This window comes from Heloderma suspectum, chromosome 9 (assembly GCF_057233095.1).
Source record: "Heloderma suspectum isolate Gila_16-S chromosome 9, 16-S_ref, whole genome shotgun sequence".
Lineage (NCBI taxonomy): Eukaryota > Metazoa > Chordata > Lepidosauria > Squamata > Helodermatidae > Heloderma > Heloderma suspectum.
The window spans coordinates 27,544,740-27,563,248 of NC_139466.1; the positions used below are offsets into that span (position 1 = coordinate 27,544,740).

General features: G+C 45.6%; 1 non-coding gene across 1 annotated transcript; it reads left to right on the forward strand.

Annotated features, from left to right (window-relative positions):
- Positions 1-7,500: 7,500 nt before the first annotated feature.
- LOC146338535 (U1 spliceosomal RNA) lies at positions 7,501-7,664 on the forward strand. Its single transcript, XR_014784895.1, has one exon. It is a non-coding gene; the product is annotated as a U1 spliceosomal RNA (small nuclear RNA).
- The last annotated feature ends 10,845 nt before the right edge of the window (positions 7,665-18,509 follow it).

The window sequence follows — 18,509 nt, forward strand, 5'->3', positions numbered from 1 at the left end:
TGTGTATTCTTAATGTATTTGCCATGGCCTTCAGCTAGTACAATAAGATGATGATGATATTCATTCTTGGGCTAACAGCACCTATGAGCCAGTAGCAGCTTCTGAGTTTTGCTAGGATCTCACAGTAGGGGAGAAAATGGCTAACACACACTCACTCCCCATGCGCCATAGTCCCAATTCTAATGGAAGGGGGCTGTGCTATCCATTTAGGTTTATTTGTTTTTAAAGTACAGAACTTGCATTGACACATATTTTGTATGCCCCAAGATCGGGATCTGCTATTCTTTCAGTCTTGAGTGTCTGTATAATCACCACCATCCTCCTCATTAACATTAAAGAGTCTTGTGGCACCTTAAAGATTACTGTATTTGAAAGACTTGTTATGAAGTACCCCAAAATTCTGCTGATCTGGGAAAATGTGGCCTGTATCTGGATGGGGACTAAGGTTTTTTGGTCTTGGAGAAGGGCAGAAAAGCAGGTCCCATAGGATGTTAAGGCCTTGCACAACCCAAGAGGAGCTGCAGACTTCTTGCATAAACTTTCTGGCCAGCCACTGTGCTCTCATTGCCTTAATTCCTCAGGACAACAACTACAGAACTACAGAAGCCCCCACCATGAAAATATTTTATGCTGATGTCTAACCTTCCTGTTTAAGCCAAATAGAAAGAAAAATAAAGAATTCAATGCCTTTTAAAGCTGTAAGAAACCCAATATTGTGTAAGCAAGCATGCCTACATGACTCTTTTGTCACCTTTGCTTAAGACCATCACCAAAATCCCTCTGGCTGTCTTGCTCACCTGGGACCTCTGAGAGCCGGGAATATGCACCCATCAAAAAATCCATTTTCCAACATCCTTGAGTAATCTTGAAAGAAATACTTGTTTTGTTTTATTCTGATTATTACAACCTGAGAGAAAAAGGATGAAAACAGCAACCCAAATTCATAGAACAGCAGTGAGGGAAAGAAGAAAAGAGGATACCTTCCATCCTTTCTGCTCAGAAGAGCAACACCCCCTTTTCCTCCCTTCTTTCTCCCCTTCTTTCACAGAGAAGGAACTCAATAGAGCTTCCCATCACTTTACAAGCCAGCAGATAAGGAGAGGTAAATCTTTGCATCATCTTTTCTTCCCCTTCTCTCTTTTCTTCCCTTTTCCTAATATTCCACCCAATACCAAACTCCAAAACTCCTAGGCTTTAGCTCTCTCTCTCCATCCACTTTCTCCCAAACCCTGAATTTGCTCTAAAACTCTCTCTCAGTCCCTCCAAACAGTCTGTTACTCCCCCATTCAAATCATCCAAAGCTGAAAGTTCCTCCCCCCACACACACTTTCTCTCTCCTTCCTACACACACAGACACACACGCTTTTCTATGCATCCCAGTGTACTTCACTATTGACTTTAAGTGCTTATCTTTAACCTTCTCTGTGTGCTAATGTATGATTCTAATTCCCCAAATGTATGTATAGTTCTAATTCCCCTGATGTGTGATTTTAATTCATTTTCATTTTAAATTCCCCTTTAATAAATCAAAGAATTGCTTTCAAAGACCTTGTTGTAGTCTCTGACTCTGTCAACTTTTGGGGGGGATATCAGGTTTTCTTAGGTGCCCAGAGTTCAATGCCAAAAGATCCCTCAGGTATTTGGTTTACATGTATGTGATACGCATGTCTACGTAAATTAAAGCATCCTTCATAACAGACTGCTCCATGCAAATTTGATTTAAAGATAAAGAGCCATAAGAAGGGAGTGCAATAGGGCCCTTGACGTTGACCATCAACTGTTTGTAGAACCTCAACAAAAGACCGAGTAGGCGCAACGATCACCCAGTGGCACCCTTCCCTACTACTCTGAGATGCATTGTATATGAGCCAACAATATGACATAGCTGCAAAGAAGGCAAATGCTATTTTGGGCTGCATTAATGGAAGTACCGCTTCCAAATCATGTGAAGTGCTTGTTCCCCTCTACTCAGCACTGGTTAGGTCTCATCTTGAGTACTGTGTCCAGTTCTGGGCACCACACTTTAAGAAGGATGCAGACAAACTAGAGAGGGTTCAGAGGAGGGCAACGAAGATGATCAGGGGACTGGAAACAAAGCCCTATAAGGACGAGGAGAGACTGAAAGAACTGGGCCTGTTTAGCCTCGAGAAGAGAAGACTGAGGGAAGATAGGATAGCTCTTCAAGTACTTGAAAGGTTGTCACAGAGAGGAAGGCCAGGATCTCTTCTCCATCATCCCAGAGTGCAGGGGATGGAATACTGGGCTCAAGTTGCAGGAGGCCAGATTCTGGCTGAACATCAGGAAAAATTTCCTGACAGAGCAATACTACAACGGAACCCATTACCTAGGGAGGTGGGGGGCTCTCCCACACTGGAGGCATTCAAGATGAGGCTGGACAGCCATCTGTCAGGGATGCTCTGACTTGGATTCCTGCACTGGACAGGGGGTTGGATTCGATGGTCTTGTAGGCCCCTTCCAACCCTACTATTCTATGATTCTATCTAGATTATAGTCATGATTTCTAAGTCTGCATTCTATACATATAAATTAGCATATGCACATTTCATTCATATTGGCAGTCCTCTTTTGTCCTCTTCTTTTAGTGAGGCATTTCCACTTCGAGGACATTTAAGAGGCCTGCCAAACAGGAAGGCAGGGAAACAGCAGAGCTGGCGAACAGAGAATGTGATTTTAGGGTTTTTTAGATGGCAACTCCCTGCAACAAGAGCTGATGTGTGTCCAGGTCTCAGGAGCTGGTGGCAGCAGGAGATGATGACAGTGGTGGCGGTAGTGGCAGCAGCAACAGCGAAGGTGGCGGAAGCGGCGACAATGGCCACGGAGGAGGCAGTGGCATCGGCAGAGGAGGCAGCCCAGGTAAGGAGCTGGGGATTGCATGGGGGTGTTGGGGGTGTGTGAAATGGGATTCGTATGGTCGAATCCCACTTCAGGTTCAGGGCCGAGTCGGGTCGGGGCCCCCCGAATCAGCCCCAGGCAAATCGGGCCCACCTCCGAAGCCACGGAGCAGCTTCTGAGTCAGATCAGGGGTTCCCTGCACACTTCTAGTATTTATCATCAATTCTGGTTTTAGTTTTGTGTTGTTGATCTTTTCTCCCTATTGTTGTAATATGCCTTGAGGGTGCTTTCCTTAACCTTTAAAGGCAGCCAACACGAATTTTAGATAAACTAACAAGCAATGAGCAGAATATATCAGATGAGCAGAAACATGCAGAATGGAGGAAAGATATTTGAGGGGAAAGGGGCAGGAAATGCATGCCACAAAACACACCCAGAAACCTCTGTGAGCCACAGGCTTTCTTTGGCAGATGAGCAGGAGAGTCTCAGCAGACAAAGTTGGTCTGGAATATGTTTCCTGAAGGTAGAACATTATAATGGCATCCTTTCTCAATACAAACTGTAAGGTAACGTGGCTGGGGGTAACAGGATGGAGGAGGGAGCTGATCTCAAGTATATTATATTAATTATATTATATTATATTATATCCTCCCCTGCCCCCGCCCCTTCACTATCCTTTTATGCTTTCTTTCCAATTTGTGGCATTATTTTTCTGAGCTTACAAGCAGGACTTGTAAGGACTTACCTGCAAAATAAATAAATAAATAAATAAAGTGCTCCTGTTAAAGGTTCCAACCAGCCATTCACTCCAAACAGACTTTCCATTCTGACCTCCCTGGTTTTGTGTTTTTATTTATAAGGTTTGGACTATAAACCCTAGATCAGAACATAAAATACAACAATTTGCCTAAAGTAACACGAGAACAAAGCTGCTCTCTCATAAGACCTTATCATCCTTAGTTCAGCAGTTGGGGAAACTAATCAGCCATCTAGGATAAGGTTACTTTTTTTCTTTTCTTTTTTTTTAAAGGATACTGAACTCCTGGGGATGCAACCAGGCTAGGCAGTGCCAGGTGGGTAGAGACAAGGTGAAGCCAAGGCAGGGATAGAACCAGGGTGAATTGGAGTCTTGCAGGTTAAAGCTGGAGTGAGGCTAGAACCTTGGGTGGAACCTAACCCAGTCTGGAAGGTTAGGAGCCCAGCTTGGTCAAATCTCATCATCTAGTGGGGTTAAGGATGGAGCCAGATCTGGAGTTTACTGATTTTTTGGACCCCAAACCAGACAGTTCGGAGGCAGATCGGATCAATAAAATCCTGGCTAGCTGTCAACCCCAATCGTGCAATACAAGCCCCCCAAATTGAAGGCTGTGGATGAAGAGAGAACATGAGTAGATCACTGCTCTTGTTCTATCCTTTGGACCTTGAACTATGCTCAAGTCATAACCCTATGCAATCCTATGCATTTCTGCTCAGAAGTGAGCCCCAGTGTTAGAGAGAATGCAAATGACTGGCATGTGTTTGCTTACATAAACATATAATCAGCGAAACACCCTGAACATGGAATCCATGATTTACACCACTGAGGTAGTAATATAGAAGGCTTTCTTAGCCTACACTAATAAAAACTATATTGACAAAATTCTCACCCATCCCACCTTGTAAATTACAACTCCGTCTGGATGATGGAAAGGAACAGATGATGTCCAAAGTACATTCCGGCTCTTAAATGCCATGATTCTACTTGGTTTGGTCTGCAGATTCATCCAGCTTGCAGTGTTCACATGTGTTACAGACTGACCACCATTCCACCCAGACATCCAGCCATGAGATTCAGCACATGCACACAGGGAGCAATTTGATAATGCACACATGCACATCTCCATCAGCATGTATGCGCCAAATAACGAGACTGAAGAAAGCGTCAGGAAATAAATGAGTTTTTTCTTAACTCTCATGGAGAATTCCCACCAGTACAGAGCCAATTCTGAACTGAGATGCAAGGACCTCACCCTTCACTTGTTTGACCACATGGTCTGTTGTTTGGGGAGAATGAGCCCACTGAGTGACCAATATCTAATTTTCACTGTATCAGTCCACTAAATCCAGTGGACAAGAACAGATCTGGCCCCAGGTGTCGGAGAGCCCTTGTGCAAGACATCCTTGCTAGGGGCCCCTGGCCCTCAGTGGGTTTACCTTCTCACCGTCAACTGCTATCAATTGCTATCGCTCCTCACCCTGCTTCTCACCATTGCTACCAATTGCTTGCTTGATAGGCAGAGAGCCTGGGAGGAATTAGGTAGCGGCATCTACTGCTCCTCACCACCGCTATTGTCTGGGCCAGAGCAAGAGGCAGGTGAGCAAGCAGTGATGAAGAGGAGGAGCAACTTCAGGAGGCTCTCATCAGTGGGCAGCACGTGCCCGACCATGCCTGTCCTTGATGCCAGCCCTGGATGAGATCTATCCCACAGGGTATTCATGTATGCCCTGGTTTAGCAGCCAGCCAACCTACTTCCCAGACTACATTTGGTGACTTCTCTAACGATCACACATCTTCCCTTTTCCACTCCAAAATGTTTACATTCTGCCATCATGCTGTGTATCAGCAACAAACCTTTCTAGTCAAATGTGAAGGCAGACCGAATGCCATTGGTCTCAGATAACGTCTCCAAGCCTTCAACTTCTTCATGGTACTTGACGCTCTTTTCTTAGATGCGAATTGTCATTCATTAGCTCTTGCATGGGTCTTTGTGATCTTTTCTTAGATCCAAATTCTAATTCATGAGCTCTTTAACTGGACTCTGGTTTCAGCCGGTTTAATTCTTCCAGCATCAGTCACGGAGCAACTCAGAATCACACCAGGGAGTTCCTGCTTTCCACATTTTCACACAGGAAAGGATCCAAGAACTGCTCCATGCCAAATGCATCACATGAAAACTTTTAAAGTGTACAGGCAACATGATATGGGCCTTCCCAATGGGCTGATTCTCATTAGGAAAGATGAACAGTCTACTTATATGATTGCTGTAGCAAGGGTATTATTATATTTGAATTAGACAAATGGGGTGGGGGTGGGGAGAGAGGGAACAAGAATTATTATTATTATTAATAATAATAATAAATTTATTAATCGCCCATCTGGCTGGTCACCCAGCCACTCTGGGTGATGTACAACATACAATAAAACAGTTTAAAACAATAAAATTCTACAATAAAAACATTTTCTAAAATACCCTAACCCACCCCAAATGCCTGCCTGAACAACCATGTTTTTAATGCACGACGGAAGCTCATTAAAGAGGGGGCATGACGGAGTTCCCTAGGGAGGGAGTTCCACAGAGTGGGGGCCACCACAGAAAAGGCCCTCTCCCTCGTCCCCACCAGTCTAGCTGTCCTGGCTGATGGGACAGAGAGAAGGCCATCCGAGGCTGATCTTGTTAAGCGGCCTGTCTGGTGCTGCTGGAGGTGCTCCTTAAGATAGGCTGGGCCGGAACCATATAGGGTTTTAAAGGTCAAAACCAACACCTTGAATTTGGCCCGGAAAACAACTGGTAACCAGTGCAACTCCTTCAGAATCCCCAAAGGGAACAAAATAAAGTATGAATTAATACTAAAACTAAATGGACCAATACTTTAAAACAAAAGGAAGCAGACAATGCAGTAACTAGGAATGTACAAGTATTTTGTTCCCGTTGGTGAATATGTGATCATGTTCCACAACCCCAAAGGTGAACGGGAACATGTTTGCAATATCCCAAGCTTGTGTTCACATTCAAAATTGTGGGCCTGCACAAGTGCACAGTTCCAAAATGCTCATATACACCCCAAATTGTATTTTCATGCTTTAGCCGGGTGGGGGGGAATGCGCATTTGGGGTTCATCTTGTCTGATCTCATAAGCAAAGCAGGGTCAGCCCTGGCTAGTACTTGGATGGGAGATCACCTGGGAATCAGGCTTCCTGCATTGAGCAGGGGGTTGGACTCGATGGCCTTGTAGGCCCCTTCTAACCCTATGAGTCTATGTCTATGTCTATGTCTATGTCTGTGCTTGGAAAATCAGGAAGCCTGAGAGGCTGCAGAGCAATGGAGAGGTGTGCAATAAAAAGAAAAATCACACACACAGCAGCAGCCTTGGCCATCTTGGAGTGATTAGGTAAGCTCGAAAACACCACAAAACTACATTATAAAACACCCTGAGAATGAGGCAGAACAACGGAAGCCTCTTTCATGGGAGAGGAAATCTTTCAAGAAATTGGAGGACAGATTTTGGCTCAGCATGCACTCCACCTCTTCCCTGGAGCTTGACGCCACACTGCCCACCTCACACCTGCATTGTGGTGGATGCAAAATGAGGACCAGCCGGCCAACACGGTTGATGCCGCTGCCACTTGTAGTGGCAGCACAGAAAACCCCAAAACCCTTACGAAGAAAGAGAGACGCTGTGCTGCACCCCCTGCCATTGGGGAGCCCTACCTGTGAGAAACTGTGGAGAATTTCTCCTCCCCCTGGAGAAATTCAATGAAATGGTCCCCCCAATTTATCTGCCCATAACAGGGTGGAGAATTTCGAGAGGCCATTTGTGCACAGCTTTAGTATTTAGCATTTGTAGAAGTGGTGGAACCAGTCTTGCCATGTGACAGTAGAATTTCACATACTTATCTGGCAGGGGCAACACCACAATCACGAAGGTGATTTTCCCAGGGTGAGGCTCTTCCATTGCACCCCGGGTGTGCTGACCCCTGCTATTTCCCCAAATGTGGGAAACTCGGCTGCATAATTTGTCATAGTGGGGGACTGCGTTCACGCTTTCCCCTGCAAAAAGAAGACAAGACAAGACAACACAACACAAGACAAGACAACACAAGACAAGACAACACAAGACAAGACAACACAACACAAGACAACACAACACAAGACAAGACAAGACAAGACAACACAAGACAAGACAACACAAGACAAGACAACACAAGACAAGACAATAGAAGTTTACCAGCAGAACAGACACCAATGGAATTTCACAGCAGCCCACAAGGCTGAAAGCTATTTTAGAAGTTATCCCAAGAATGAGTGAGTGATCAGTTTTAAGCTGTGGATTTAAGCAAAAACTCCAAGCATCCCTGGACTGGCAGAAATCTGCAAGAGACGGCTGGCCAAGCCATCTTTTGAATCCTTTAATTAAAAAAATGTATGAATCACTGATCTTTTCGGAAAAACCATAAATGACAAAGTGGAACCAAGGGGTATCTCAGAAGCTCAGGCTGTGTGTTTGGTAGTGCAGCATTCCAGATGCTGACTGAACTAACATAGGGAGAGATCTAGAAGTACATGAAAAGCCAACACTGCCCCCCCCTCGCCCCCTCCCCATGAAAGCATTGTTCTGGATGTTCATTTAAAAAGTATCTTACAACTAAGGGAGAGAGAGCAAAGTCACCGTTGTTTCCCAGAAAAAAGATTTAATTCATAGTAGAGAACATTTGGGTTGGAAATTTTTCTTAGCCAAACAGTTGATGAAATAGCTTTGGTCCAATTGATCTGGCCGGCTCCAGAACAGGGGCAGTTCAACACTGGTTAGGGATGGGTAGTCAGTCTGTTTCCAGTCTGGGCTGCTTTTGCATTTGTTCACCGATAAAATGAATCTGATTTTTAAAAAAGGAAATGCACAAAACGTTGCATTCATATGTGCGTGTTTGTGTGTTGCAACATCTTTTCTCTGAAAAGAGGCATTTTTACCATGTATCCTTTTAGCCAAGAAAAATTGTGTGCCTTCGGATTTTTATTAATCCAACCCATGGATTCCTCAGCAGAATGGCTTTTCCCCCATTGGGTGGACTACATGGACTTGTGGACCGTCCACTACATGGACTTGTGGACCGTTCTTCTAACCTTCAGGAATTTCACACAAATTTCATTGCAGAATAATGTGCATTTTTTAAAAAACACCTGAAAATGCACATTTCCCCCTAGGCTAAAGTGTGAAAATGTACATTGGGGGAGGGGGAATTGCACATTTTGTGGGAATTTATGCATTTTTGTACTTGCAAATTTGTGCAAATTCGGAAACTAACATAAATCCAGTTCTGTCAACGGGTGGACAATGGAATGTAAGGTGCCTGACAATCTGCAAAACACAGCCAGAATGGATTTTTCATGATCCATACATCCCTAGTCAGGATATTTGGGAAGCATGAAAGTCGGTGGATGGTAGGATAGAAAGAGTGAAGTTTGAGAGGGCTAGGCTTCTCCAAACATTGTCCCACCATTCGTCACATGCTCAGTTCCTGTTTGCATTTGTGATTGCTGCTTCTTTGTGCGAATGGGAGATTTGCTCAAATCTCCCCAAAATTTGCACCAATCTCCACTTTGCACAAATTTCCTCCATAAACAAAAGCAGGCTGAGTTAGTCTACTGGGGATATTTGCACAAATTGAACTTGGAATCAGGAACGAGGTGAATGGGAGCACATTTGACGACCTGTGGACATTTTCACTGGACATGTGAACATTTTTGGCAGACCTGGACATGCTCACATGTTTTGCAAGCAAAAATTAAAATCGTATGCATCCCTAGTGGATAGCTAAGTTCTGATTCTCACTTTAGTCCATCACAACTTTCCTCAAATGGATGCCCTCCAAATATATAGTTTTTGGACTACAATTCCCAGAATTCATGACCATTGTTCATGCTGGTTGGGGCTGATGGGAGTTGAGTCCAAAACATCTGAAAGGCACTAAGCTGGGAAAGGCTGGTCCAGGTGGTGTGAGTTCAGGTCAGTTCATATCAGAATTAACTACGATTGAATGCTGTAAGCTCCCCTAGCAGAAGCAGGAGGTCATTTTTGAAGCAGCAATAAAGAGTTTCTCTCATTCCTCTCTATTTTTCACCCCCTTCCTTCCAAGGTGTGTGTCCTTCAACTGAAAGATGCTCGTTGCAATATAGAGAGGGCAGCTTTTAGAACAGTAGATAGAGTGGCCATGTATCCTACTTTACAGAGGATAGTCCTCCATTTGAAGGGGTCCTCTATTTGACCTTCTGTTTGAAGTTTCAGTCTGGTTTAACAATCAAGAAGGCCATAAGCAGGACTGGCGCCAAGGCTAGGCCTGGTTGGGCACCTGCTGAGGGCCCAAACTCCCACAGGGGCCAACTGATGAAAGCCCCCTTGAATTGCTCCTCCTTTTCACCATTGCAACCTGCTTGTTCACTTGCCTCTCACTCTGGCCTGGACAATGGTGGTGTTGAGAAGGAGGGACAAGAGATGCCACTGTCTATTTGCTCATTGCAGCCGGCACAGCTGGCTGGAGAATTATGGGGACTGCAGTGCAACACATCTGGAGGGGAACAGGTTGAGAAAGCCCCCCCCAGCTCTCTGCCTGTCAAGCAAGCAAGCAAGCAGTAGCAATGATGAGAAGGAGATGAGAAACAAGAGCAGTTGATGACAATGGTGGTGAGAAAGGAGACACAACCCATTATGGGTGTCTTGCCTATGGGCCTGCAAAACCTGAAGCCAGCACTGACCATAAGAAGGCAAAGCAGGGGGACTGAAGCTGTCTATCAACAGCTATGTAGCAACTAGGGATGTTGGAGAAATCTGCAATGGAATCAAAAGACTTCAGATTTTCATGAATCCAGCCCAGAAAATTGTGGAAAAATCGCCCTATCACTAAAATGTGCATCTGTGCATACGCACTTCCGCAAAATAGCTCTATATTGCTGAAACGCCTATTATCCCCATATATCACTAAAATGCCCATTATCCCCGTATATCACTAAAATGCACATTTGTGCATATACACATATGCACAAAATCGCTGTATTGATATAGCGATTTCGTGCATGTATGCATATATGCAAATATGCATTTTTGGGATATGGTGATTTCCCCACAATTTTACCCTGCTTTTATTTTTATTTTTTTACTTATTTCTGTAACATACTCAGAAAATAAGAAGAAAATGGCCACCATCAGCCATCGGCAGCCCTACTCCTTTAATGCCCATGTGAGCTACTGAGGCTGCTGGGATGCTTGAGGGAGCGGTTGGAGGACTGCAGGAGGGAGGGTGGTTGGAGAGTGCTTAGGCTAACCATGCTGTGGGCCATGGTTAACCGCATGTGTGGCAGGAGCTCTCACAGTGGTTAGCACTAACCTCTCTGCAGCATGGTTAGCCTAACCACCTTGCCCAATGGGCATCTGAAGAGGGTGTATAAGTCTACACATAAAAATCTACATACAAACAAGTTATTCAAAACAGTGTCCTCATTTTTTTGGTCAGGCATGTCCACTTTGGGGGGTGATGTGTAAGTGGCCACCCCACACGTGTCTCCTGTGAAAAAGGGTTACAAAACCCCTCCAAGCAGGAGAGGCTCTTCTTTGGAAACTGCTGCATGTGGTGGCAACCTGAGACAAGGCCTTTTCTTTGGCTGCTCCCAGCCTGTGGAAGTCCCTCCCAAAGGAGGCTAGGCTTGCTCCCTCTCTGCTGTTCTTCCGCCGGCAGTCAAGGACAATTTTAGTCAAGAAGGTCTTTGGCCTGTAAGTTGATGTGTTGAGTTGGATGCAGGGTTTTTTTTTTAAAAAAACCCTCTAGTTATTTTTTTATTGTATTCTAATGTATTTTATTGCTTTAATCAACTTCAATCATGCTTGTAAGCCATCTTGAGTACCGTTTGGGGGCAGAAAAGCAGGGTACAGATTTAATTAAATAAATAAACTGTGTGCATGTGTGTGGTGTTTTGCAGGGATAAAAAATGTTCATGAGAAACACATACACCCCTTTTTTGTTTTTGGCTCAGCACTAGTTTAATTATTCCTAGTAAGAAATTGTTTCTGCCACAAGACCATCAGTCCCATGACCTCACGATGGAGTTTGCTCTTTGGGGCTCGCTTCCTGCCCGTGGGTCTTTTCATGCCTGGGCTGCCTCCCTTCATTCTCCATCTCCTCTTTGCCTGAAGTGCACAGCTTGTTTATGGTTTCCTTCTCCCTCATGACAGCTTTTCCATGTCCTTCCTCTTTTACTTCCCTTCACGTCTTCCAGGCTCCTGCTCATTGGCTGCTGTGCTTAAATCCAGAGGCGGGACAGGCCGTTTCGGACCTCTATAAAAACTACTCACTCCTTTCAGAAACATTTCATCCTGCACCATCAGGTAGTGCATGACAGCACCACCTCCTTCATTGCCCCAGTGGCGGGAAGTGGCTGGATCTAAACTCTGGTCTTCAAAGCCGCCCAGCTCCCTTTGCAAAAAAACTACTATCCTGGGTAAATGTGAACTTTGCCGTGAATGAGAGCAGCACAGAGAACTTCCCCTTTCACAAGCACTGGGAAGGTAATGAAATATTTTAAAGGCATGGATCTTTCCCAGGGTTGCAGTCTATTCATGAGATTTGTTGTTCGCAAGTTTGTATTTTTGGTGCTCGTTCCTTCGCTATACCTATTCGTAGTTATTATGGATGTAGTTTCTCTCTCTCTCTCTATGTGCCTGAACAAAATAATTGGTCCTGCCTTTGAATGTAATGAAGATTTGGACTGGTGCTGTTTATTTCTTGTATTGCTGTGTTTTTAATTGTGTGTTTGTAATTTCTTTGTTTTTATGTCACATTTTAATTAAGATTTTGCTTTAAATCTCTATTTTCTTGATAGCCGCCTTGAGTGCCATTTTTTGGCAGAAAGGTGGGACATGAGTTAATTAAATAATGAACCATGTTTGGGATTTGGGCTTGGAGGAGAGGAGTTGGCTTGGTAGATGGAAGGTTAAAATAAGTCACAAGGGGGAGTTGGAGGGAGCACAGCTTGACCGTTGGGGTAGTGGTGGACATTTGGGTGGCTGACAGTTGGAACAGGGAGATGGGAAAGAGGAGCAAAGGGGAGATTAGATGGGTGGGAGAGGATTTAGGGTTGGCAATCACTCGTGACCAAGTAAGTTTGTCTTCCAGGGGTAGAGTCTTAGCAGTGGGTCTGTAGGTGGCTGTGAAGGCCAGTTCTGGATCCGCACAGCCTCCCACAGTGAGGACGTAGGTTTCCAGGTGGAAGGCGGGCACGGCGAGGGTTTGCTTGATGTGCCTTCCGCTGAGCTTGTTTCTCCCTTTCGCCCTGTATTCGTGCTTCTTCAAAGTCCATAGCGCCTTTAATATAGGGTGACCTCCAGTTGGAACGCTCATGGGTTAGAGCTTCCCAGTTCTCAATGCTTATGTTACATTTTTTAAGATTAGCTTTGAGAACATCTTTAAATCTCTTTTGCTGTCCACCAATATTCCATTTTCCATTCACAAGTTGGGAATAAAGTAGCTGCTTTGGAAGACGATGATCAGGCATTCGAACAACATAGCCGGTCCAGCGAGGTTGATGTTGGAGAATCATTGTTTCAACGCTGGTGGTCTTTGCTTCTTCCAATATGCTGACATTACTCCATCTGTCTTCCCAAGTAATTTGCAGAATTTTTCAGAGGCAGCGTTGATGAAATCTTTCGAGAAGTTAGAGGTGGCGTTTATTCATCCCAGACTTCAGTTTACTGTGGATTTGTTTGCATTGTTCCTCAAAACAAGACAAAAAAATAAACACCCCCTATTGTTAATAATTGGTAATTGTCAGTGAAAGTGACCCATCTTTAAAAGGTTTTGAACACCTACCCTAATACCTGTATCCACACAGGCAGCAAGACTGCGCTCCTCAGATTGGGGGTGGGGGGGAGCCACAGCTAATAAGCTCTAAAAACGAATAAAAGTAAAATGTTTTGTAGCAAAAGACCTTTTGCACAAAAATGGTTCTATGACTGTAATAGCTCAACCACTTCCTTGTATAGTTTCTTTACTTATGGATTTCAATCATTTTCCACCCCCCACCCCCATCCTTTAAAAAAAAAAAAAGCCCTTTCCGATAAAGGCCATGGGTGAAGTTTTGTTTTTATTTTTTGTTGCTAAATCTTATTAGCCATATTCATTCTGAAAGCTGAATACACCACTAAGTTCAATCAAAGGATATAATATGGCCATCCCTGGACTGAAGGGACATGATGAAGTCCGGCCCCGTAACTTTTCCCATTATTGCTGCTGCTGTTGCTGTTGTTATTATTATATGGATGAATCAGTCTATTTCCAGTCCATCGCAGTTTCACATGCATTTAATCATAAGTCCGTTCCATCCAGATTCTGCATTGGTTTGCAAATTTTCCCCAGAGAATGACAATTCAGATTTGTTTTTGTACATCATTTTCCCAACTGTACACATGTATGCAACGTTCACCAATATGGACATTTTTTTCTTTGCAACTTTCCCTAATATATGTGTTTTTGTATGCAACGTTTAGCTATATCATAAAATCTGTAGAATTGCATGATCCAAAGGATAACTGGGTTCTGACCCAGATATTGGTCTGGGAAGTGTGAATTAAGTCAGTTCACTTAAAAATGTGGAGCAAACAAAATTCTACCCCATCCTTACTTCTACTACAAGGCAAACGTACCTGCCCTATACATGACTGGCAGATTGATAGCTCAGAGCTCTTTCTCAATTTGGGTACAGTTCTGTTCTTAGAGGCAAGACTCTGCCACCAACTAGTAATGTGACCCTTAAGCAGTCAGCACACAACATCTCGGAAGAACCTCCTCAAAGCCAGGCAGTTTGCCACTCCTCCTGTTCCGCCACCTGAGGCCCTGTCTTGGACTGAAAAAGGTTCCTCGCCCTTGTTCTAAAGAAAAACTAACATACGATTCTCAAGTGGTTTCCCATCCAGGCAGGTCACAGGGCCACCTGCAGAAACTTTGTAATGACCTCTACTTCCCCTTGAGAAGGGTTGAGCTCACAATCCTTCCACACCAAAACCTATGCTGGGTTAACCCCCCCCCCCAGCATTCTTTATTTCATCAGTAGAATTGGGGGGGGGGGATGAAATAATTTTATTGCTGCTATTGCTAAACTATTCGGAGTTAGGAAACCTTGCCATCTACTGCCAATCACCCAGTAAATCCAGATCTATCTTCTGCCCACCCCTGCTCTAGATAGCCCAGTTGAACCACCTTCTTGGCAGTTCACCAAAGCTGTGGCTGACCCTGCTGAGGCCAACCCAAGGCCTCACTGAAACCACCCAGTCATTACTGTTGGGTAACACTCTTAACTGGGAGTTCCTCATTGATGGGGAGCAATTGCAATCCCAATCCCTATCTGAATGGAGTTCAGTGGGTTGTCCACACCTGTCCAGGTATGGCAAACGCTCACTGAGGCAGTGAGTGAAGCATGCAAAGGGCCAGCCCTACCATTACACAGGCTCACGCACCCGCATCAGGTGGCAGAGTGGGAAGAGCGGCACATTGCGGCAATCTCTCTGCACCCTGGCCAGGATGGCTTGTCATTTCCTCCCTGCCGCCTCCAGCTCTGAGGAGCCCCACCAGCCACTCCCCTGCTGTGGCATTTGCCGCAGCAAGAGAGCGGCTGGCAGGGCTCTCTAGGGTACCTTGCTGGGTGCGCCACTGCTTCGCTTTAGCATGGCCACAGACGTGGGGGTTGTAGCTGTGGAGAGGAGCCCTTGTGATAGTTCACCTGACCTCTTGCAGGAGCCCTGCTGCAGCTGGTAAGGGGGCACAAACTCGGAGCAGCTGGGCAGGCAGGAGCAAGCGAGTGGCTGCCGCCACCACCACATCTGCTTCCACAACTGTGGGAGGGGGGTTGTGGTGTGGCCAAGGGGTGTGTGCAGAGATGGAGGGGGACAGGGGCAGTTCGGCCCTGTTAATTCTCCTGGACCTCTCAGCATCTTTTGATACCGTCGACCATGGTATCCTTCTGGATAGGTTGTCTGGATTGGGAGTTGGAGACACTGCACTGCAGTGGTTCCGCTCCTACTTGGATGGCCGATTCCAGGAGGTAGTGCTGGGGGATTATTGCTCTGTGCCATGGCAATTATGCCATGGGGTTCCACAGGGCTCTATTTCATCCCCCATGCTGTTCAACATCTACATGAAACTGCTGGGAGAAGTTATCCGGAGGTGTGGACTGAGGTGCCATCAATATGCGGATGACACCCAGCTCTACCTCTCTTTCTCATCAAACCCAGGTGAGGCAGTGGCTGTTCTGAATCAGTGCCTGGGCACAGTAATGGACTGGATGAGGGCCAATAAACTGAAACTCAATCCAGACAAGACGGAGGTACTGTAAGTGGGTGGTTCGTCTGCCCGGCCAGGTGAAATTCAACCTGTTCTGGAGGAGGTTGCACTCCCCCTAAAGGATCACGTTCGTAGTTTGGGGGTGCTCTTGGACCCAGAACTGTCACTCAAGGCACAGGTGAACTCGGTGGCACGGAGCACTTTTTATCAGCTTAGGCTGGTATACCAATTACGCCCTTATCTGGACAGAGATAGCCTAGCTACAGTTATCCATACTCTGATAACAAATGGTCCGGAGACTTCAGCTAGTCCAAAACAGGGCAGCAAGATTGTTAACAGGGACTTGCCAATGAGAGCACATTATGCCAGTATTTTTCCAGCTGCACTGGCTGCCAGTCCATTTCTGGGCCTGATTCAAAGCGCTGATATTAACATGCAAAGCCATTAATGGCTTGGGGCCAGGTTATCTGAAGGATCACCTCCTCCCGTATGTGCCTGCCTGGACCTTAACATCATCCTCAGCAGTCCTTCTCTGTGAGCCCCTGCCAAAGGAAGTGAGGCGGGTGGCTACCAGGAGGCGGGCCTTTTCTGCTGTGGCACCCTGGCTGTGGAATGAGCTCCCTAGTGAGGTTCTCCTTGCACCTACTTTGTATTCCTTCCAGCGCCAGGTGAGGACCTTTTTATTCTCCCAGGCATTTTAGCATTTTAGCATTTAAGCTTCCTAGTCTTTTGGTTTTGGTGTTTTAAATCTGTATTTTAAAGCTCTGCGTTGCTGCTAGGTTTTATTCTGGTTGTACTGTTATATTGTGGTTTTAATGCTTTTATATTTTATATTGTTTTACCCTGCTTTTTTGGTTTTAATTTTTGTGAACTGCCCAGAGAGCTTCAGCTATTGGGTGGTATAGAAATGAGATGAAATGAATGAATGAATGAATGAATGAATGAATGAATGTTGGGCCATGCCTGAGCATGCATGCTGCCCAGACATCTAAGAGCAGGGGTGCTGAACCTCTTTCAGCCTGAGGGCCAAATTCCATTTCAGAAGAGCTCTTGGGGGCCACATTCTGGAGTGGGTGGGGCCAAAGGCAAAAGGGGCGGGGCCAAAGCACTAAATGTAACAGCAAATTTTAGCATAAACTCTTACTGCCAGTAACCGAGCCTTAGGAGAGGCATTTCAAGATTTTATGGGGAGAAAACTGCACAAAAGCCAGAAAACCACCAAATGATTGGTCGTTGGGGGGAAGGGGGTGGGATCAGGGGAAGGGGTGGGACCATCTGAGGCCCCCTAGGGGCCAGATTCGGACTGGAAGCAGGCTGGATTTGGCCCCCAAACCTGAGGTTCTGCAGCCCTAAAAGCATCACAGACCTGTTATTGCTCAGTCTCGGTTGGCTGAATGCTAATGACACATTCCTTCGTCCTCCCCCTTTGCAATCAACACACCCCAGGATACCAGGCTTCAGGCTACACTACTTTGTTAGTTAACACCTAGCTTCTTTCCAAATGCAGATTCTAGCAAACTCTCTGACTGCACAGAACCAGCTCATCCACATGTCTACAAATATCAATAGAGGAGACTAATTGGAAGTTAGAGAAGTTGCCAGCAATCTGGGCATGAACTTCTAGGCCAGACGTGCTCGGCAGGGAAGCCCCTCCCTTCGGGTGGCTCCCTCCTATGTTGGCTTCCATGAGTGGCCAACCTGGCAGAGCATCTGAGCCCTGCCCCTAACTTTTCCCTCTTTGCTCTGCGATGGACCCTAGTGTCCCTCAAGTCACGCCCATCGTTCTCCTCCTCCTCCGAAACCTGGTTCTCATGGTGGAGGAATGGGGTGTGCGTGTGTACAGCCTAGACCATCTGTGTGTCAAGGCCTTGGGAATAAAGTCTTGCCCTATCTGGGCTCACTAGGGAGGGTGCCTCCCTCTGTTCTTGCCGTTCCCATTCAGATTCTGAATCTGAGCTGCCAGACATCTCCGCAAACTCAGATTCATTCCTGACAGCTACTTGTCCTTCCAGCATTGCCTGGCTGGAGAGGTGTTGCAGGAAATCGTCTGTGCTGCAGGGGATCTCCCAGACAGCTCTCCTACAAAGCAACCACCCAGGCCTCTGTTGTTAAAATTGTGATCTTGAAAGTTTAAATTATAATTGCAGAGGTCAGCATAGCCAATGGCTATGATCAAAGATGATCAGATCTGCCGTCCCACAACACTGGGAGGGCCACACATTCCCCACCCCTGATCTTACTAGCAATCAATAATCATATGATGTTTTTTAAACTTCCAAGGCCACAATTTTAACTTTTGAGGTGTGTTTCTAGTCCTCATGGTAGCTACAGGGACAGACAGATTCTTCCCTCTTGCCAGCTTTCCCAGGTTTTCGTCAATCATGTGAAGAATCATCAGGTCTAAGGAAATCCATGCAGAGGTCAACTGTATTCAATATCGCTCTTCTCTCTTGTAACCCAGATTCCTATCCCTGTCCTTCTTCTGCAGGTGAGGTCAGGAGCTGTCTGGAGACACCTGTAGCACCGTGAGCCACCAACATATGCAAATCTCTGGCCAGGACAGGAACTTTGCTTCTCC